Genomic DNA, 18812 nt, shown 5'->3' with positions numbered 1-18812 from the left:
CTACCTCTACTTTTAATATGTATCAGGCACTTCAGAATATCTAGAAAGACTAGATATTCAAAAAAGTACTTAACATTGTCAACTATATGTACGGTAGTGAGGAATAAAATGCACACACAAAACAATGTATAGTATGAAAATGTCTTCTAAAGATGACCAGTTTGGCACAGAACCTTCTTTTCTTCATCCTCAGCGTCTTCTGTCCCGTGTCCTCTCTATCCTGCTTTTAACAAACGTGACCCATGTGTTGCTGCTGATGTTGTAGAGGTGGTCCACTAATTTTATTTTAAAGTCATTTCCAGAAGACATTTCTACCATCTTTTCTAAACAAATGGGCATTTACAAGACGTCATCTTTCTAACTCTACTTTATCATACGTCGGCAACCTCTTTACATCTAGAAGACCTAGATGTTGCAAATGTTTTCTTTTAAAAGGTTGGGGAGGGGAGCGTTGAGAGCAGTTTTTTCATATTATATACACAGGTTTTTCATCTAATGGTGGCCAGTAAATCTTCCCAAAGGGTGGTCGCACTGCAACAGGGTGGTCCCCAATAAAGGGGGAGGTTCCCTGCCCCACCCAAGGGAGGGTGGAGCTGAGCAGGAAGAGGAGAAGCTGCAGAAGAGACTGAGGAAGGAAGCAGGATGGAGCCAGAAGGAGACCTGGAGGAGGCACATGGAGCCTAGAGACACGTGAAGAAACTGTGCTTGTCTTTTGGTCGTAGACTGGGTGACACAGATGTGGGTGAGACCTGTGGGGAGGTGACCATGGCAGCTTTTATCTTGATGTTGATTTTGCTCTTTTCCTTCCGGGCTTGTCCGGTTGTTTGTGACCCTTTTCTGTGGGTCCCCACTGGAAGGTGCTTTAGACTTGTGGCAGGCTTTGGGGCCTTGCTCTGGGCCAATCCCATATGGATGGACTTTTACCCACGAGGGGATGGGTAACTTTGGGTGCTTCATTTAGAAACTAGACTCTTTGCCTTACCTGTATTGTTTCCTAGTTTTATTAAAGTTCCTTCCCATTAAAGTCTCCTATGTTTTGTGTTGATGCGGCGGATGGCAGAACCCATTGAGAATAGGCAGGTTTGCGGGGTTTGGGCTGCCCCTCTCCCTGTCCTATAACAGCACCTCCTAGTTGCCACATACGGTATGTTATTCTACCATTTCTCTTCCGATATCACTGATGGTGGATGGAACATCAACCGCCCTGTGGCCAGCTAAGGTTCCTCCACCCGTTGTCGACCAGGGCTCCGCTCACCTTCCAGGCCCGTTAAGGCCTTTGTCCATTGTTGCCTGGAGGTGAAACTTAGTCCAGCTGGGGCAGAGCGGTCACCCAGGGCGGGTCTGGCGACGCCATGGCCTAAAGAGGTGGCAGGACTTGTGTCCACGTAGACTCGCCTTCTCTGGCCCATAAAGGCCGCCCCGCCCTATGCAGCATTCGGGTGGCCGCCATTCTTCTCGCCCTGCCACACCCGCCGCCCAAAGGCCCCGCGGCCCCGCCAGCTAGGCTGGGGCTTCGCCCGGGGCAGGGCGCGGCCCGGAGACCTGGTGGCCGGCCGGGTCCGGGTCCTGAGAGGTCGCCGCCATCAGATCGCGAGCGGGAGGTGGAGCTGAGGTTCACAAGAGCTGCAGGGCCCCAGGGCCCCAGGGCCCGGGCACGTCCGGTGGGCAGCCGCCACGAAGGTTCTGGATCTTTTCAGGAACCCATGGCTGGTCCCCGGGCCCCTCAGCTCACTCAGCAGCCCAAGGCTGGAGGGCCTGAAGGGCCCGGGGTGGGGGCGCAGGCCGCAAACCGCTTCTCGCCCGGATGGGATCCACTTGTTGCCGCGCTCTCAGCCGCAACTCCGTATATGTTGTTGGTTTTTTTTGTTTTTTAAAGATTTATTTATTTATACAAGCCCTGGGTACAGTCAGAAGCGCAGGAGGGTGAGAGAATTCACCAGGGCCAGATCGGAGAGCAGAACAGGCAAACTGATGAAGTACACTGCTGAGGGGAGCGGCGGGCGGCAGGAGAGGTCTGCGCGCCATGTGGGACCCTCCTCCGGTGGCCGGGGAGCAGCCGGGGATCGAACTGGCGCTGCGGAGGCTGCTGGCAGCTTCGCAACCCAGCGCTCAACCGCTGCACCACCGGGGAGGCCCATGTATGTTGTTTTGTTGACATTTTTGTTATTCACACTTGTTTCAAGAACTGCCCATAATTGCAAATGAAAATCATGGGGCCCTGGGGATTCAGGTGCCCACCCACAAGCCCAGGAAACAGTGCTAAGTGAAAGTCAGAATCTTAGTCATCTCAGAGGCCAAAATCACTGTTTTACAGAGAAGGACACTGACCCAGAAGAGAGACCATCTGCCTGGGCTTCCGCGGAACATCCCTTTTGTTCAAAAGCATCTTAGCCCACTGATACTGTATGAGTGAAACTGCAGTTGCATGAGATATCCCACGCGTGATAAATGGTAACTAATGAGCTCTTTGTGTCTATATGTTGTATGTCTGTATGTCCTTTCCTTGTGTCCTTGTCTTGACCTCAAGTGATTGACAAATTGGTATACATGGTGCCCATAGACGTTGAAAAAAAAAAAGAGTCTCCAGTTATGAGAAAAACTAAAGGTTATGGTTTGATTGTCAACATTGTGCTACTGAACTAAGCCGGTGCCTTCATAGAGATTGAACATTGTTGTTTCTGTTATTTTTCTGATATTTATGGCAAAGCTTCCCAGAAATCTAAATTCAAGTACAAATTTGGTAGCCTGTCATTTGGCTGATGCAAGGAAATTTTGTGGAACCTCAGTAGAGCTCCTGAGACACTCCACAAAGTTTCTCCCTTTCCTCCTGGGAAAGGCATTAGATGAATTTGTTCTATTTGGATTTTACCTAATGAAGTAAAACTGGAAGGGAAGCATTGTCACTTGGGAAAATGGTAAAACTTTGGTATGTACAAAATGTTAACAGTAGTATCTGGTATGTATGTAAATTGTCAATGGTGATTGTCACCTTGTAATATTATAATTCAATTGTTTCACATCTACAGAAATTGTTTCTGAAAATATAGGGAGAAAAGGTCTCAACAGATTCCTATTGATGGAACTGTTGAGAGTAAAACTTTTCTACTAAGGACTGAATAGACTTGGAAATACACCTCATATTTACTAAGTTTTCCTTGACATAATAATACTGATGATTTTTTTGCATTTTGCTCTAAATCCACAAAGTTTTCTTGTTTTGGTGACCAGGATTTGCAGCAAGGTTGTAATTTTTTTCCAACAAAGCTAACTTGTGTTTGCATTTTCTCTCCCCTTGATACCAACACGGCATAAAAATAGTGGTAGTAATCTTTTACTACTTATCTCAGAGTCTGTTTTTGCATAACTTCCATAGGGATTTTGTTTAAACTGAAAAAATTGGACATAAGTTTCATTGTGTGGCTTTGTGTGTGGAGCTCTTCCAGAAAGTTGAAACAGAGCTGAACCAAGAAGAGGAGAACCTGTTTGCCTTGTTTGTAGGGTTCCAGAGACCTCCAAAGAAGGTGAGGAAGCTTGCCTCCATTGGCAGGACTGGACAACCCGGCCAACGAAAAGTCCCTGGTACCCTCGAGAAGAGGAAAGCCCAGGTGGAGTCTGATGAGACCAACTTCTTCCAAAAGCCTACACGGACCGGATGTCAACAGTTCGCTCTGAATCCTATATGGAGTATTCCAACGGAGCCAGCTAAAAATTGCTTAGTTATTCTGCCCTGTGATTTTATGCAAAAATAGGCAATATGGTTTAAAAGTAGATTTGGTTTGCAAACTTTTGCTATGCTGTTTTAAAAAATTTGGGATCAAGGTTGAGAGAATTTGTCTTTACATAAGTTGAACCATTTTAAGATTTTTTTTTTCCTGTGATTTTTGACATATCTGCTGTCTTGTTCTGGCTAATGCCTCCAGATGTTTTCTTTCGGCTGGGACTGATGAACTGTTTTTCCAGGAATGGAGGACTTTTGCTTTCCACAATGGACACTACCTGGAGGGATTCGTTTTCTTTCAGACTGGAACCCTGGAAAATTTTCATCTGAGACTGTATCCCAGAATCCATATGTTTGATCTTCATCACCATGGAAATGGTGGCAAAAAGTGAAAGGGGGGAATTGTTAGGGGGAAAGGATGTCCTGAGATAATCTCATACAGGCTTTGTGGACTCCACCCCCACTCCAGACTAAAGCCATCAGGACATTGGGAAAGACAAATCCCATCACCACCAAGGGGAGGGTGGCTGGGACCTGAGGGTGGAGTTGGGCAGCCAGGTTGGATATAAAAACCAAACACGTGGGCCTTGCTCGCTCTCTGGCTCGCGATCGCTCGCCTCCTGGCTTCACCGCTCCTGGCTGGCGGCCAGCTCTCAGAGCGCCATTTTGGGATTCCTGATCGGCGGATCGGGTAGGACGCATTTAAAACTTTGTCTCCCACTTTTCTCCCAGAGCTGTACATTTCCTCATTTCCCTTTCCCTTGTAAATAAACCTTTTATTAACCTTTCACGTGTGCCTGCAGTAGAGCATTGATAAGTCCTTTTAAGCGCGCGGGTGAGGACCCACAGTCAGGCACCCCGTTTTGTATCGGGGTTGCTCTATAACAATACCATGCTAATTTAGCACCAATCCTTTGACTTTCCAGAACCCTCTGGACAAAACATTCTATTTGGATACGCTAACTGTACTGGAATCCCAATAATCTCTGCTTCCCTTGGTCAGTTTAGGGGGTTTAATGGTAGGCTTTATGAATATATTTGCCCAGTGAACTTGGAAGGTGATGCAGGACAAATTAGTTCTAAGACGGAAAAAATTTTAATTCAATGTACAGGAAAAGAAAGTTAACAATTATTTTGAAGAGGCAGAAGAACATAGAGAGTAATGACTCCAGAATTAGACAGCATAAGTTCAAATCCCATCCCTGCCACTCACTAGCTGGGAGAGTTACTCAAAGTTTTTTTTCTCCACAGTTTCCTTCTCTGTCCTTATCAGTAAACGGGAGGCAGTAATGATGGACCTTGCTATTCATAAATACATACCTGATACAAGACGTTGTATTCTTCCTCCAGGTTCTCGCAGGTAAAACTCTGCTTATATTTGTCACTTATTTCTAGAATCAAACATCTAGATCTGTGGTACATAACCCATTCACCATGTCCAAATTTGTTCTTTCTACTTTGACCAAGAGTAGAGAGATGAGGAAAGTTCCAGGAGAAACAGAGCTGGCTGCCACATATAGTGTTCAGTCTAAGGACAGACTTCATAGAAATTAAATTTATAGTTTAATAATACCCCATGTTAATCTATTTGAGGATAGTTTTAAAAATCTGGATGCAATTTAGTGTTTATCATTATTAATTTAGGTTTTCAGAGGGGGGCTCTTCAGCTGGAGAATATAAACATTGGATCTCACAACAGCTGAATAATTCAAAATTTGTTCAATAATTATAAATAATTATATATGTGCTCAATAATTCAATAAATATCAAATGCAAGGTAATGTCATGCCTAGGTGTGTGAATATAACTAATAAATAGTTCTCATTTGGGTTGGGTTTAAACAATAAGTCTACTGAACAAGCTGGCTGGATGCAATGACTGCCATTCCTATATAAAAATAGGTGAGAAAGGAAACATTTATAAAAGATTATCACATCTTCATGAATGCCTTCCAAATGCTTATCTTCCTCGCCTCTAACGTCATAACCTTATCCTAAACATCCATCTCTGAGGTTCACTGTTCACTTTCCTACAAATATCCTCTGGTGAACTGAGAAGTAAATTACATGATCAGAGATTATTCTGGGTGTCATCAAAAAGAAATGAAGGTTTATTTTCTGATGTAAAAAATGAAGTGACAGTCCCATAAAATAGAATGTGTTCTCTTTCCCACTCTCAGGATACAGAACTGTCAAAAAAGAATAATTTTGTGTTAGCTCTCTAATAAACAACCCCCAATATTTTATTTTTAAGTTTTTATTTTGAGAAATCTTTATGGGCCTGTATTGTCAATATTCATTTGGGGGTTTTACTCTAGGCATTAATTAGTTACTCAAAACCAAATGTAGTAATATATAAAACTAGGGGAAATGCTTTTAAAGAAAATGTTTTATTTCCTATTAAATTTCCCCATGTTCACTCTGCAGAATTCGCAACATCATCATTATCGAATGCTGACTTATAAACCTGCAATAGTAGATAGCCAAGAGTCTAGAAACTTAGGCATTTTGAGTGCAAATTCTAGCATTAACTATTAAGTTTTCCACAAATTTTTTGTCTTACATTGGCCTATGTATTGTGAAGATACCCATGTTCTCTGGTTCACAGAAATGATTCCCACATACTGTAGAGATTAAATGAAGTAAGATACATGAGATTTCTTCATAAAGTGTTAACAAATTAAATAGTGGTAATAAATCACCATACCTTTAGAGCAGAGCATGTGTGCCAAGCAACCTAATATAACATATACAAATGTCAGGCCATGTTGAGCAAAACGTATGTCAAAATGATTCTGCCTAGGGCCTCCCCTGGTGACACAGCGGTTGAGTGCTGGGCTGCGAAGCTGCCCCCAGGCTCTGCAGTGCCGGTTTGATCCCTGGCCACTGGCGAGGGTCCCGCATGGCACAACAGACCTCTCCTGCCGTGCCCACTGCTCCCCTTAGCAGTGTATTTCATTAGTCTGCCTGTTCTGCTCCCTCTGCGGGAGCAGAGGGTATATTCTCTCACCCTCCCACACTTCTGACTGTACCCAGTGTTTGTATAAATAATCTTTAAAAAAAATGATTCTGCCTATATGGTGGCATCCATGGAAAGCCTTGTTGAACTGTAATTATATAACTCATAATACATGTTCAACTTTCTTCAATAATCAAATTTATTCATTTAACATACTGTGTCTTTCCTGACAGCACAATAGGCAAGATAGACAAGGTCCCTGGCCTCATTGACGGTAGACAATTCCCTGTCAATTCATCTTTCTCAAACTCTAACATGATATGAATCACCTGGGAATTTGATTTAAATGCAGATTCTGATTCTTGAGGTCTGGGGCTGAACCTGAGAGTCTGCTGGTCCAGAACTCTACTTTGAATAGCCAGAGGTGGGTAACCACTGGGCCAATTTCCCTAGCATTAGCTAAATGAAAAGACCCTATTTAGAACAGAACCCTTAAGTCCTGATGATAATATTGAACATTTCAGGCAGCTGTATAAGTGCAAAATGAGACACTAGGAGCAAATAGTCTTTTTTTTTTTTAAAGATTCAATTTAAAATTAAATTCTTATTTAATTTAAAATGAAAACACACATGTGCATGTATTTGTTATGTGCATATATGTATGTATTTGTACGCGCACACACATTCAAATTCATTAGCTCATCACTAGATGATTGCTATAAGCGGGTCCTTTAACAAATGGACTTTTTATGACCTCTCAGTAGGAAAGCTGAGCAGAAGCAGCCAAGGAAGGACAAGACCCACATGCACTGCTGTGCTCCAAGTTTTCTACACCCATAGGAAGCCTAATTTGATCATTAAGACAGATTATACACAGCAGAGGTTTTTCAAGCCTGGTTGCACATGAGAATCTTCAGACCAGCCTTTGGTGGGAGCATGGTCCAAGCATGAACTTTTGAAAATTCCTTTTTGCATAGATAACATATCTTGAGGTCAAAATAATTTAGAACCAGAAGCCCCCTGTCAAGAATAATTAAATTTTTAATGTCAATGACTTACTGTTCCTGTGTACATAAACTAAATAAATTCAAATTTGTGATTGCTGAAACAGTGCTCATAGAGTAAACTGTGATGATCAAATAAACTCTGTCTAAATATCATGGAGATTTTATTTCTAATAAACAGTTTCCGGGACCCAGTTCCAATTTGTTTGTGGAACACACCATCAAGCAACTCTTGGGCACCATTGGCTGAGAATTCAACTCAATTATGATAAGAGATGTGACGGAGACTAAGAGTAGAAAATTTGGGAAGGAGAAATTATGAGACCAGAAGCTGGACAAAGGGGTAGAAATGATTAACATAGTCACTAAACAAACTACATAGAAAAAGTAAAGTATCCAGACTCACAGAGTGAGGTGCAGACCAGGTGGGGATATGGAAGTTGAGAATCACTGGTCCCTCCAAATTGACCTAATCAAACCAAACATGGGAAAAATTAGAAATAATTAATTTAATAGCAGCTAGCAATCACACAAAGGAATGAACTGCTCCCAAAGAGAAGAAGACTGTGTCTGGGCAATCTCTGTCCTGGCAAGATGCAGCTCTCCTGCCTGCCTGTGACTATGCAGGTGTTTCTCTTCACCAACCTCCACCCTTTGCAAAGCTGCAGATCAGTTCTCCTTCCAAGGCTGCCCTCCGGGGACTATGCAGGCTTCTCTTGTAACAAACCTGTCCCTTTCAGGGTGGCGCTTTCTTACTGCTTGTATCCGTGCAAGTGACCTTTACTTCCCTTCCCTTTTAATAATTGTAGGGGGCAGGACTGACACAGGGCAGGTTTTCTGATCCAGCAGACCGGGTAAAGGAGGAGTCAGAGTCCTCAGTGGTTTTTTGCAGGCTTTGGCAGGTTTTTATTGGGATTACCAGGTACACGGCAGGCAGGGGTGCTGGGGGGCCAGGAGGCTGGCAGGCCTCCCAGCCCCCAGCAGGTCTTCACTCTGGGCTCTCCTACCTTCTCTCAGCTTCTGCTTCTCTTGCTTCTCTCTCGGCTTCTCTTCGGCTTCTTGGCTTCTGCTGGCGTCCCCATGACACCACCCTTAAAAGCCCAGTCTCAGCCCAGGTGAATCCCATCTACCTATGCCCACACCCTACTCCAGGTGCCCGCCATCAGGCATGCATTCAGGACCGCAGGGTTCCGTCATCTATCCTGATGGCAGGAGGGCAGAAAAGCCTGACATTTTCTTTACCCTACAATAATAAACCGGCCCTTTTGAATATAACTGTCTTTGCCTCATGGGGAAACTTTCCCCGGGAAACCTTCCCTTGCCACTGAAAGAGGAGCTCTGATGAAACCTTTCTCAGAGGTGACCCAAGGGCTCTGTGCTCTCAACCCAACACCTCCCCAAACTGACATCAATATACCTGGACATAGCATCAGATTCCACAGCTTAAGGGCTCAGTTTCCCAAGTCCACCCTCCACTTCGATGCTCTTGTAAGCCCAGGCTATCCCCTGTGCTCCGGGTCAACCAGCTACAGACTGGAGGTTCCTAGGACCCTCTCCTCATGCTGGATTAATTGACTAGAAGGGCTCACAGGACCCAGGAGATCATTTTTCTTCTAGATCGCCAACTGATTACAAAGGATATATTATTCAGGAACTGTCAGATGGACACGATGTATAGGCATAGTATGGAGGAAAGGCACATAGTAGCCATGCCCTCCCGCATGCCATTCTCCGCACATCTCTGCTTCTTCAAAGATCCAGAGCTTTTCAAAGCCCCTCTTGAGGGTTTTAATGGCAGCTTCCACAGTCCCTTTTCTGGCAATCTTTGGGCCAGAAATAAAGTCCCACCCTCTATTCTAATTGGTTTCCCTGACAACCATCCCCCATCTTCAGGTGAGTCCTAATAAGCTACCTTATTACAGAACAAGAGACACCTTTCTCTCTCACAAACTTTGGAAGTACCAGAGATTTTGGCAGCTGTGTTGGAAACTGTGGATGAAAACCAAATAAATCTGAGAAATGTATTTTGGACTTTAAATGACCAAATGAATAACTTTTTCTGTGCATCACAATATCACATTAGCAAAAATATTGGTAGTGATTTATGCATTGATGCTGTTAGGCTTTTATTTTGCTTACCCATTTTTCTTCTCTCTCTGTAGCCATCTGCATTATTTGTGTCAATAAAGAAAAAGATTTCAATTTGGTTTAAGACTCACACAGCAGAAAGACACAAACTCAGAGATATTTTTCTCAGTCACTTTAGTCAATTGAAAACTCTGAAATCCTATTTGAATGAATTCTGAGCTTAAACAACATAAAATCACCCTGACTATACACTAGGAGAAGCAATCGTCCTTTAATACCCATGGTGAGTCTGTCTTCCTAAAACCCCTGCTTGTCAAAGCAATTTATCTTTTCCTGAAGCAAGGAAACAGAGCTAAGATGTCAGAATTCCAAAGAGAGAAGGAGTAACTAGGCCTTCTTTATTGCTTAGATTCAATTTACGTGACCCGAAGGTCAGCTGTCACTTTTTCTTTCCTTTCTATTTCTTTCTGTTCTAGCCAACTCCGTATCCTCCCTTACCCCCTTCCTTCTTCCTTTCTCTCATGATCAACCATTCTTCATTCCAGAAACCTCTTTTATCTTTAATTGCAAGAAAATGAAAATATTATATTAACTGAGAAAATGGTCAAAAGGATTTTAGTGGAAAGCATCACTGAGATCCTATTTTTGTCCCCTTCTTGAAGGTGAAAATCTCCTATTCTTTCCACATATTGTAATAATAGCTTACAATATTATAATAAGGTTACATTACATAAAATTCTAAGACCACTACAAGAATGGGTGAATTGGCTAAATAAGTTGTTTCTCTCCTCCCCTGGACTGTATTATATCTGAGGATGGATGTTTGTCTTCAGGTACAAGTATGTACATACATGTGTGTGTGATTGCACACATATACACATGTTTGTGAATCCAGTGTTGACCACTGGACACTCACCACTGGACTGCAGGCCACGTCCACAACTTCAATGGGTGGCAGACCTTCAATAAACCCGAGGATCACTCTTATTCTAAATGGTCCTTCTGGAGACCTTTCTCCTGTGGCGTGTCTCTGGCCTGGATAATCAGAATGAAGAAGAAAAACACAGCTGGGGACTATTACACAAATTGTGGAGGGCAGAAAATGGGCGCTAGTGTGAAACCAATCCCTAACAGTAAAGTGTAGGATTTCCTAAGAGATGGAAGGAGATTCGCACTATGGAGGTTTGAGGAAGATGCTTTGAGGGAAAACCCTGACTTGTACTGTGAACAAGGGGAGGAAATGGTGACCTACAAAGGGATAAATTCTTAGAGGTTTTTTTTTTAAAAAAAAAAGATCACTTTATTTATTTATACAAGCACTGGGTACAGTCAGAAGCGCGGGAGGGTGAGAGAATTCACCAGAGCCAGAGGAGAGAGCAGAACAGGCAGACAGATGAAATACACTGCTGAGGGGAGCAGCAGGCGTGGCAGGAGAGGTCTGTTGCACCATGTGGGACCCTCTCTGGGGGCCTGGGATTGAACAGGCGCTGCAGAGGCTGCGGGCAGCTTCACAGCCCCGCGCTCAACCGCTGCGCCACCAGCGGAGGCCCTCAGAGGTTTTTTTTAAAGATTTATTTACGCATACAAGAACTGGGGTGCAGGTCAGAGATGTGGGGGTGCGCAGATTCACCAGAGACAGAGTGGGGAACAGAACAGGCAGACTGACTGAAATACACTGCTGAGGGGAGCAGCTGGTGAGTCAGGAGAGGTCCGCTGCACCATGTGGGTATCTCCCTGGCTGGGGATAGAACTCATGCTGCAGTGGCTGTGGATAACCCCTTGTGCCGCCAGGGAGGCCCAAGATTTTTTTTTCCTTTAAACTGTAGGAGAAATCACATTTCTCACACAGCTTCAAATTCTTTAGTGCATACCTTTTAATGCCTTTAATTTCTCTCACTCATTGTATTAGTTGGCAAAGGTTGCCATAACAAAGTATCACAAGCTAGGGGAGAACAAAAACTATCCTGTCACACTTCTGGAAGTTAGAACATAGCAGGGTCAGGCCAGGGTCATGCTCCCTCTGAAGGCTCAGTGGGAGAACCCTTCTGTAGGGTAAATGATTTTCAGGCTTTTCTGCCCTCCTGCCATTAGGATTGTCATGCCTGATGGGGCACCTGCATTCGTTACATTGTTATAAGTTATGTAGTTTACTTCTGTGGGCCAAGACTGCAGTATTGAGATACTCACCAAGAGAAGCAGAGGCAGGAAAGAAGCAGAAGAGGTAGGAGAGAGAGAAGGGGAGAAAGAAGCCCAGAGTGAAGACTTGCTGGGGGTTTGGAGGCCTACCAGCTTCCTGGCCCTCTGGCATCCCTGCCTGCCATGTATCTGATTACTGCACTACATGTGAAAGCTCAATAAAAGCCTAAGAAAGCCATCAAGGGCTCCAGGACTCTCCTTTACCCAGTCTTCTCAGATCATAGATACCCTGCTCTATGGCTTTCCTGCCACCACACCTTCCCTGTCTTTTCTAGCAGTTGCGCAATCTTTGGCATTCCTTTCTTGAGCTGCAACACTCCAATCTCTGCCTCCATTATCACATGGGCTTCCTTCTTCCCTGTGAGTGTCTTCTGAGTACCTTTCCTCTTATGAGGACACCAAACATTAGAGGTAGTGTTATAGGACAGGGAGAGGGGCAGCCCAAACCCCGCAAACCTGCCTATTCTACATGGGTTCTGCCATCCGCCGCATCAACACAAAACATAGGAGACTTTAATGAAAAGGAACTTTAATAAAACTAGGAAACAATACAGGTAAGGCAAAGAGTCTAGTTTCTAAATGAAACACCCAAAGTTATCCATCCCCTCGTGGGTAAAAATCCATCCATATGGGATCGGCCCAGAACAAGGCCCCAAAGCCTGCTACAAGTCTAAAGCATCTTCCAGTGGGGACCCACAGCAAAGGGTCACAAACAACCGGACAAGCCCGGAAGGAAAAGAGCAAAATCAACATCAAGATAAAAGCTGCCATGGTCACCTCCCCACGGGTCTCACCCACATCTGTGTCACCCAGTCCACGACCAAAAGACAAGCGCAGTTTCTTCACGTGTCTCTAGGCTCCATGCGCCTCCTCCAGGTCTCCTTCTGGCTCCATCCTCCTTCCTTCCTCAGTCTCTTCTTCTTCTCCTCTTCCTGCTCAGCTCCACCCTCCCTTGGGTGGGGCAGGGAACCTCCCCCTTTCCTGGGGACCACCCTGTTGCAGTAGGGCTTATCCTAAACCTTTGTGATCTCATCAAAACCAGTTGCATCTTCAAAGACTCTACTTGCAGCTACAGGCCCATTCCAAGTTTCCCGGTAGACATGAATTTGGGGGGACACTATTCAAACCACTATTCAAATCACTACACTCAATATGGTGGTGCTATGGAGGGAAGTAAAAGAGAGAACGGAGAGGGAAAGAGAGAAGCTGCTTGTCCTCCTAACCTATAGCTCATCAGGAGCGGCAGGAACAGTGGACTATGATCCCCTGAGGCCACAACCCAAAGTGAAGTGAGTGGCCTATGAGGCATGAGGGTGTCCAGCAGCTGAGGGCAAAAAGATGCCTCACAGAAGGCTGGACACAACCCTCTTCCCATGCCCCGAGGGAAGATTTTATCTGCAGCATAAAACAAGATGCTAGAAAGGAAGTACACTTCTCCTTTCTCCATCTACAGTGAAAAGTCACTAAGCAGGAAAAAATGATGAGGATTTCCAAACAATTCAAGATAGCAAAACATAGAAGCTTTTGTGTGTGGTATGGGTGGGGCTGCAGATGAGCAGAGCTAGCTGAGAAGGTGGTTCTCCTTCAGGGTAAGTCTATGGGATGTTTGGCTATAAATGACCAGAAAGCGTGCTTAACAACACAGGGGTGTGAATCAGGAAATAATTGTTTGCTGGAAACAAAATAGTCTTTTCATGGGTAATTAAGATGGTGTCGCTTGATACCTTCTCTTGGGAGAATCAGTCCTCAGGTACAGTGTCATCAACCTGGCGTCATGGTAACAGGCTGGTCCTGGGCTTTCCCTCTGGAGCTTGCTTTTATTAATGTGTCTGCTGTTCACAAGTTATGGCTTGCTCTTTCCATTGTGTTCTCTAAACACAAGTGTCAGGGTGGAAAGAAAGCGAGGAAGATACTTATTTAGCACAAGCCTTCAAGTAAAGCAAAAACAAGTAAACTGACCATTGATTATTTACACTAAAAGGTAATCTTCCTCCAACCAGTCTGAATATTTTCCTGGTTCATGGACCAGTAGCATCAGCATCACCAGGAGCAGTTAGAAATACAGCATCCCAAACCCTATCCAGAATCAGATTTTGCCCTTTGACAAAATCGCTGGATAAATTCATATTTGCACTGAAGGTTAGGAAGAATTGTCAAATATAGGCTTGTCTTTAAATAATACCACACCCACACCTGCTTCCAAAGGGTTTTCTTCTTAGGCATCATTCTTTATATTTTATTCCCAAAATGTAAAATTGTCATTGTTTTCAACAGTAAGAAGAAGCTTGTCAATTTGCACCATTTTATTATAAAAAAATGTTTCCAGGCTCTGCCAGGTATTTGGTCCACAGGTTTCTCTTGGCCCTGTGTAGGAGATCTCAGGTCAGACTCCAGCCTGTGAATCAGGTACCATGTTCTAGGAGCACCAAGTAAAGGTTTTCTAGAAATACCATTTGGAAACTCTGCCAAATAAAAGTTTAAAAGCAAGCTTTGCTTCTAGCTGGGACACAGGATGATACTGTAGCTTCTTACCCACTGGGACAATGAATTTCTTTTTTCTTTTTTTTTTTTTTTTAAATATTAAATTTTATTTTTATATTCCCCCATACAATTGCAAACGCCCCATTCTGACCCCAATCCTTCCCCTCCCGCCCCCACCCCCCAAAAAGTGTCTCTGGTTCATAGTTTTTTGTTGATTTTGATTTTCACTTTATTATATTCATTTTCCTGGTCCCTTATTTAAGTTTTCTAGATTCCTGCTATGAGTGAGACCATCCGGTATTTTTCTTTTTCTTTTTGGCTTATTTCGCTGAGCATGATCCCTTCCAGTGCCATCCATGTTGCTGCAAATTGCATGTGTTTATCTTTTTTGAATGCTGAGTAATATTCCATGGTATATATGTACCACATCTTCTTGATCCAGTCATCTATTTTTGGGCATTTGGGTTGTTTCCAAAGCTTAGCTATTGTAAACAGTGCTGCTATAAACATAGGAGTGCAGGTGCTCTTTGGAATTGATGTTTCTGTGGGACAATGAATTTCTTGACTAAACCTTGACCTAAGGATCACTCTATGTTTTGACAATCTAGAACACTAAGCTTGAAGGCCTTCAGCAGACATATAACACAATAGGTCTTACAACAAATACAGTGAATGAAAAATGAGGAAAACGACCCATCTAGTTCCATTAAAAGAAAAATAATAAAAACAAATCTATTGCGTTATCTAGATATTTTTTCCAAAGACTTCAGGATTTTTTTTATTTGGTGGGGAGGGAGACTAGAACAGGATGGGTTGTAATGAAAGATAGGATTATAAACATAGTATAAAAGAATGATTGATAATTAAGAATGAGATGTGTCATCGTTGCCATAAACGAACCTTGACAAAGGAATATAAATTGTTTTCCATTATAGATGAGAGCTATATGACATTTGGTAAGTATCTTACCCACTTTCTTCCTCAGTGGCTTTATCTGTAAAATGAAGATACTACTACTACTTACCTCTTTGGATTGTCATAAGCTTAAATGAGATAATAAACACAAACCATTTTACAATACTTAGTATAAATACTTGGTAAAAATAGATTAATATTATATAGAGATGAGGTCAATTCTGGGACTCAAAGAAAATGTTAATGCAAAAATTTTAATATCAATTAAATTAAAATCTACATACATAAAGGAATGGAATATGAAATTGAGGTAGGTACTTTACTAGCTTATTTAAGAATAAAAACCAAAACTACCTACTAGGGGAATTAGCAGATGGATCAAATCTTAGTCTACTTGGACTGCTATAACAAAAATGTTATCAACTGGGTAGCTTATCAAAAACACTTATTTCTCACCATCTGTAGCCTGGAAAAAGCAAAGATCATAGTACTGGCAGATTCAGATTTGATGTCTGCTGAGAACCCACTTTCTAGATGGCCATTATTTTTGCTGTCCTCATAGAGTGGAAGGGGCAAGGGAGTTTTATCAGGCCTATTTTCTAAAGACCTAGCCTCAAAGTTCCAATCTTTTAGGGGCTGGGATTTTAACATATGAATTTGCAAGCAAACACAAGCATTCAGTCTGTAACTGAGGGGTTGCCTTCAATTACTATTTTGTTCACTTACATTCATTTAATTCATAAAAGTGATCAGAGGTTCACAGCAGTTTTATGGACATCACATTTTCAGATAGCAATTTTCAAGAGAATTATTTTATAACTTTGCAAATTTTTGAGAATACTCATCTTTTATAAGGAGGAAAAATCAAAAGACCTAATATCTAATGGTCCTCACAAATGCATGTCAATGCATCCATTCTATCCTTCATATCTCTGAAATTCTTTCAGAAAAGATTTTCTCAGTTTGTGTAATCTGCTGTTAGATCCATCTCTTGAGCTTTATATTTTAATGACCCTCTCCTTCATTCTTAAATGTATTACATTTTTAAATGAATCTGTGAGTTCTTTTTCTTCCATAATGTTCTGTACTTGCCTTATTACATCGTGACATTCCAGATGTTTCTGCAAGCCAGGATAGATCACATCTCATCAATGACCTGAGGAAACACATTGTTCTTTCATGCATGAGGGAATGCTTTCCAATTAAAGATGTTGCTTTGAAAGAGACTTCCAAATTGGTTTCATTGAGAAGAAATGAAGGAAACTAAAAGCCATTCACTTGAGATTTGACAATAGCCAGAAAACCTTTGTTAATCATGAATGTTAAGTGATAACACTTAATTAGCATGGGTTATAAATAGAATATTGCTTGGAATTGACGTAGGCACAATCTTAAATTTCTGCTAACTGTTGGCTGTTCTTCCTACAGTTCCTCCTAAAAATGGGACAATGACATCTCACAACCATTTTCACTTTGGATTTCCTTTTCAGAGATAGTTTATTTTAATCAGAACTGGGCTTTGTTCTGGCCCTTGCCATCTGGCTACCTGGTTCTCAGGTACGTGGACTGAGGTGATGAGGGGAAGGTGCTAATGAATTTGTTGGTGTCCATTCCTTTGCCTTTTGGGCTTCTTATGTGAAAGGCAGTTTGATTAAAAGCAGTGTGTCACACAGGACTGTAGCGAGAAAGAAAACAAAGTTATAATCTCCTCAGATCTTTCATTGGTAAGGAGGGATTTAACAACAGCATATTACAGCTGGATCTGAGAGAAAGATTTTCAGCAAAAATAAAGAACATTATTTGGTGTGTTAGACAAGGTTTTCCAAAACAAAATAGAACCAATAGGATGTTCACTCTTGCTCACGAGACCTCTGTCTTTTTACCTTCATTGACTGGATGAGCCCCACCCACCTTATGGGGTGTTTTACTCAATATCTATGGGTTTAATATACTATTTTCGATCAAATATCTGTGTACAGTAGACTAGCCATGTTGACACTCACACATAAAATTAACCATTGCCTTTGACCTTTCTGAGCCTTAGAATTGTGATTGATTTGTTACAAGTCTCAGACAAATACCCTAAATTCAATTGAAGTGGTATGGTATGTTTTGCTAAAGGAATAAGAACCCAAAAGCTTTCAATGTCACTGCTAGGATAGTGGAAACCCTCTGTGAAAGCAATATTTCCTATTTTATTCTAGTAACATCTCTAGCAGGAGAGCAACAAAGCTCCAAGGTTAGATCACTGGGGTCTGAGTCCTGGTTCTTCTCTGCTCTGTATAATTTGAGGCCACTTCATTTAATTTCTCTTTGCTTCAGCTTCTCCATCTGTAAAATGGAGATAAGTTTGAATGTTTTAATTTGTGGGAAGTCTCTGGAACCATGCAACAAAGATATTAAAGGTTCAATAAATATTAGCTTTTGTTGTTAAGACTAAAACCAAATATTTTCTTTATGTCTGTCCATCTTAAATATAGGTTTGTTGGTTTGTTTGTTTTGTTTTTAACCTGAAGCCTTAAAGAAAATGACACCAGTCTCATCCTTTACTACCTTTTACGCTGGGGTGGTTCTTCAGTGTCTCTCTTTTTTTCTTTTTTTTTTTTTTTAAAGATTTATTTATTTATTTATACAAGCACTGGGTACAGTCAGAAGCGCGGGAGGGTGAGAGAATTCACCAGAGCCAGAGCGGGGAGCAGAGCAGGCAGAAGGACCAAAGCACACTGCTGAGGGGAGCAGCAGGAGGCAGGAGAGGTCTGCGCGCCATCTGGGACCCTCCTCCGGTGGCCGGGAGCAGCCAGGGATCAAACCGGCACCACGGAGGCTTCGGGCAACTTCGCAACCCAGCGCTCAACCGCTGCGCCACCAGGGAGGCCCTCTTCAGTGTCTCTTAAGAGGCACTCACACTTCTGGCCTGTACACCAGTTCTTGTATGCATAAATAAACAAAGCTTAAAAAAAAAGAGGCACTCAATGTAAGCAAGTTGTTTTCACCGGGAAGGTGGGGACAGGTACCTATAAGTTAGGCCAGACATGATGGGGAAGGGGAGAGATGGCTTTCACAGAGCAGATGGCAAAGTTAAGCTGCCACTTAACAACCTTGTGAATGGCCCACCCATATTAATGAATTCATGAGTAAATACTGTAGATGAGAGGCTATTTGAAATATAGAGATCTGACAATTTGATGTTCAGTTACTTTCTTTTACCAAATAAATTATCATTTGTAAGAGTCTCCTCTTATTTCCTTTAAATAAAAACCTCGTGGTAGCATTTTAAGGGGACATCATATTACTGCAGTCTTGATGAACAACTTTTCCGGGAAAGGGAAACTCATTTAGAGTCTCTGCCAAGTGCCTAGAGTGGGGCGTAGTCCTTCCACGTGAGGAAGCTGATGCTTAGACAGGAGTGTGACATGCTCATGGGCACACAGGTGGTTAACCGTCGAGTTAGA

Source organism: Talpa occidentalis, unplaced genomic scaffold (assembly GCF_014898055.3).
Source record: "Talpa occidentalis isolate TD23 unplaced genomic scaffold, MPIMG_talOcc4v2.1 talOcc4.6, whole genome shotgun sequence".
In the NCBI taxonomy this organism is placed as follows: Eukaryota; Metazoa; Chordata; class Mammalia; order Eulipotyphla; family Talpidae; genus Talpa; species Talpa occidentalis.
This window is presented reverse-complemented; position numbering follows the sequence as displayed.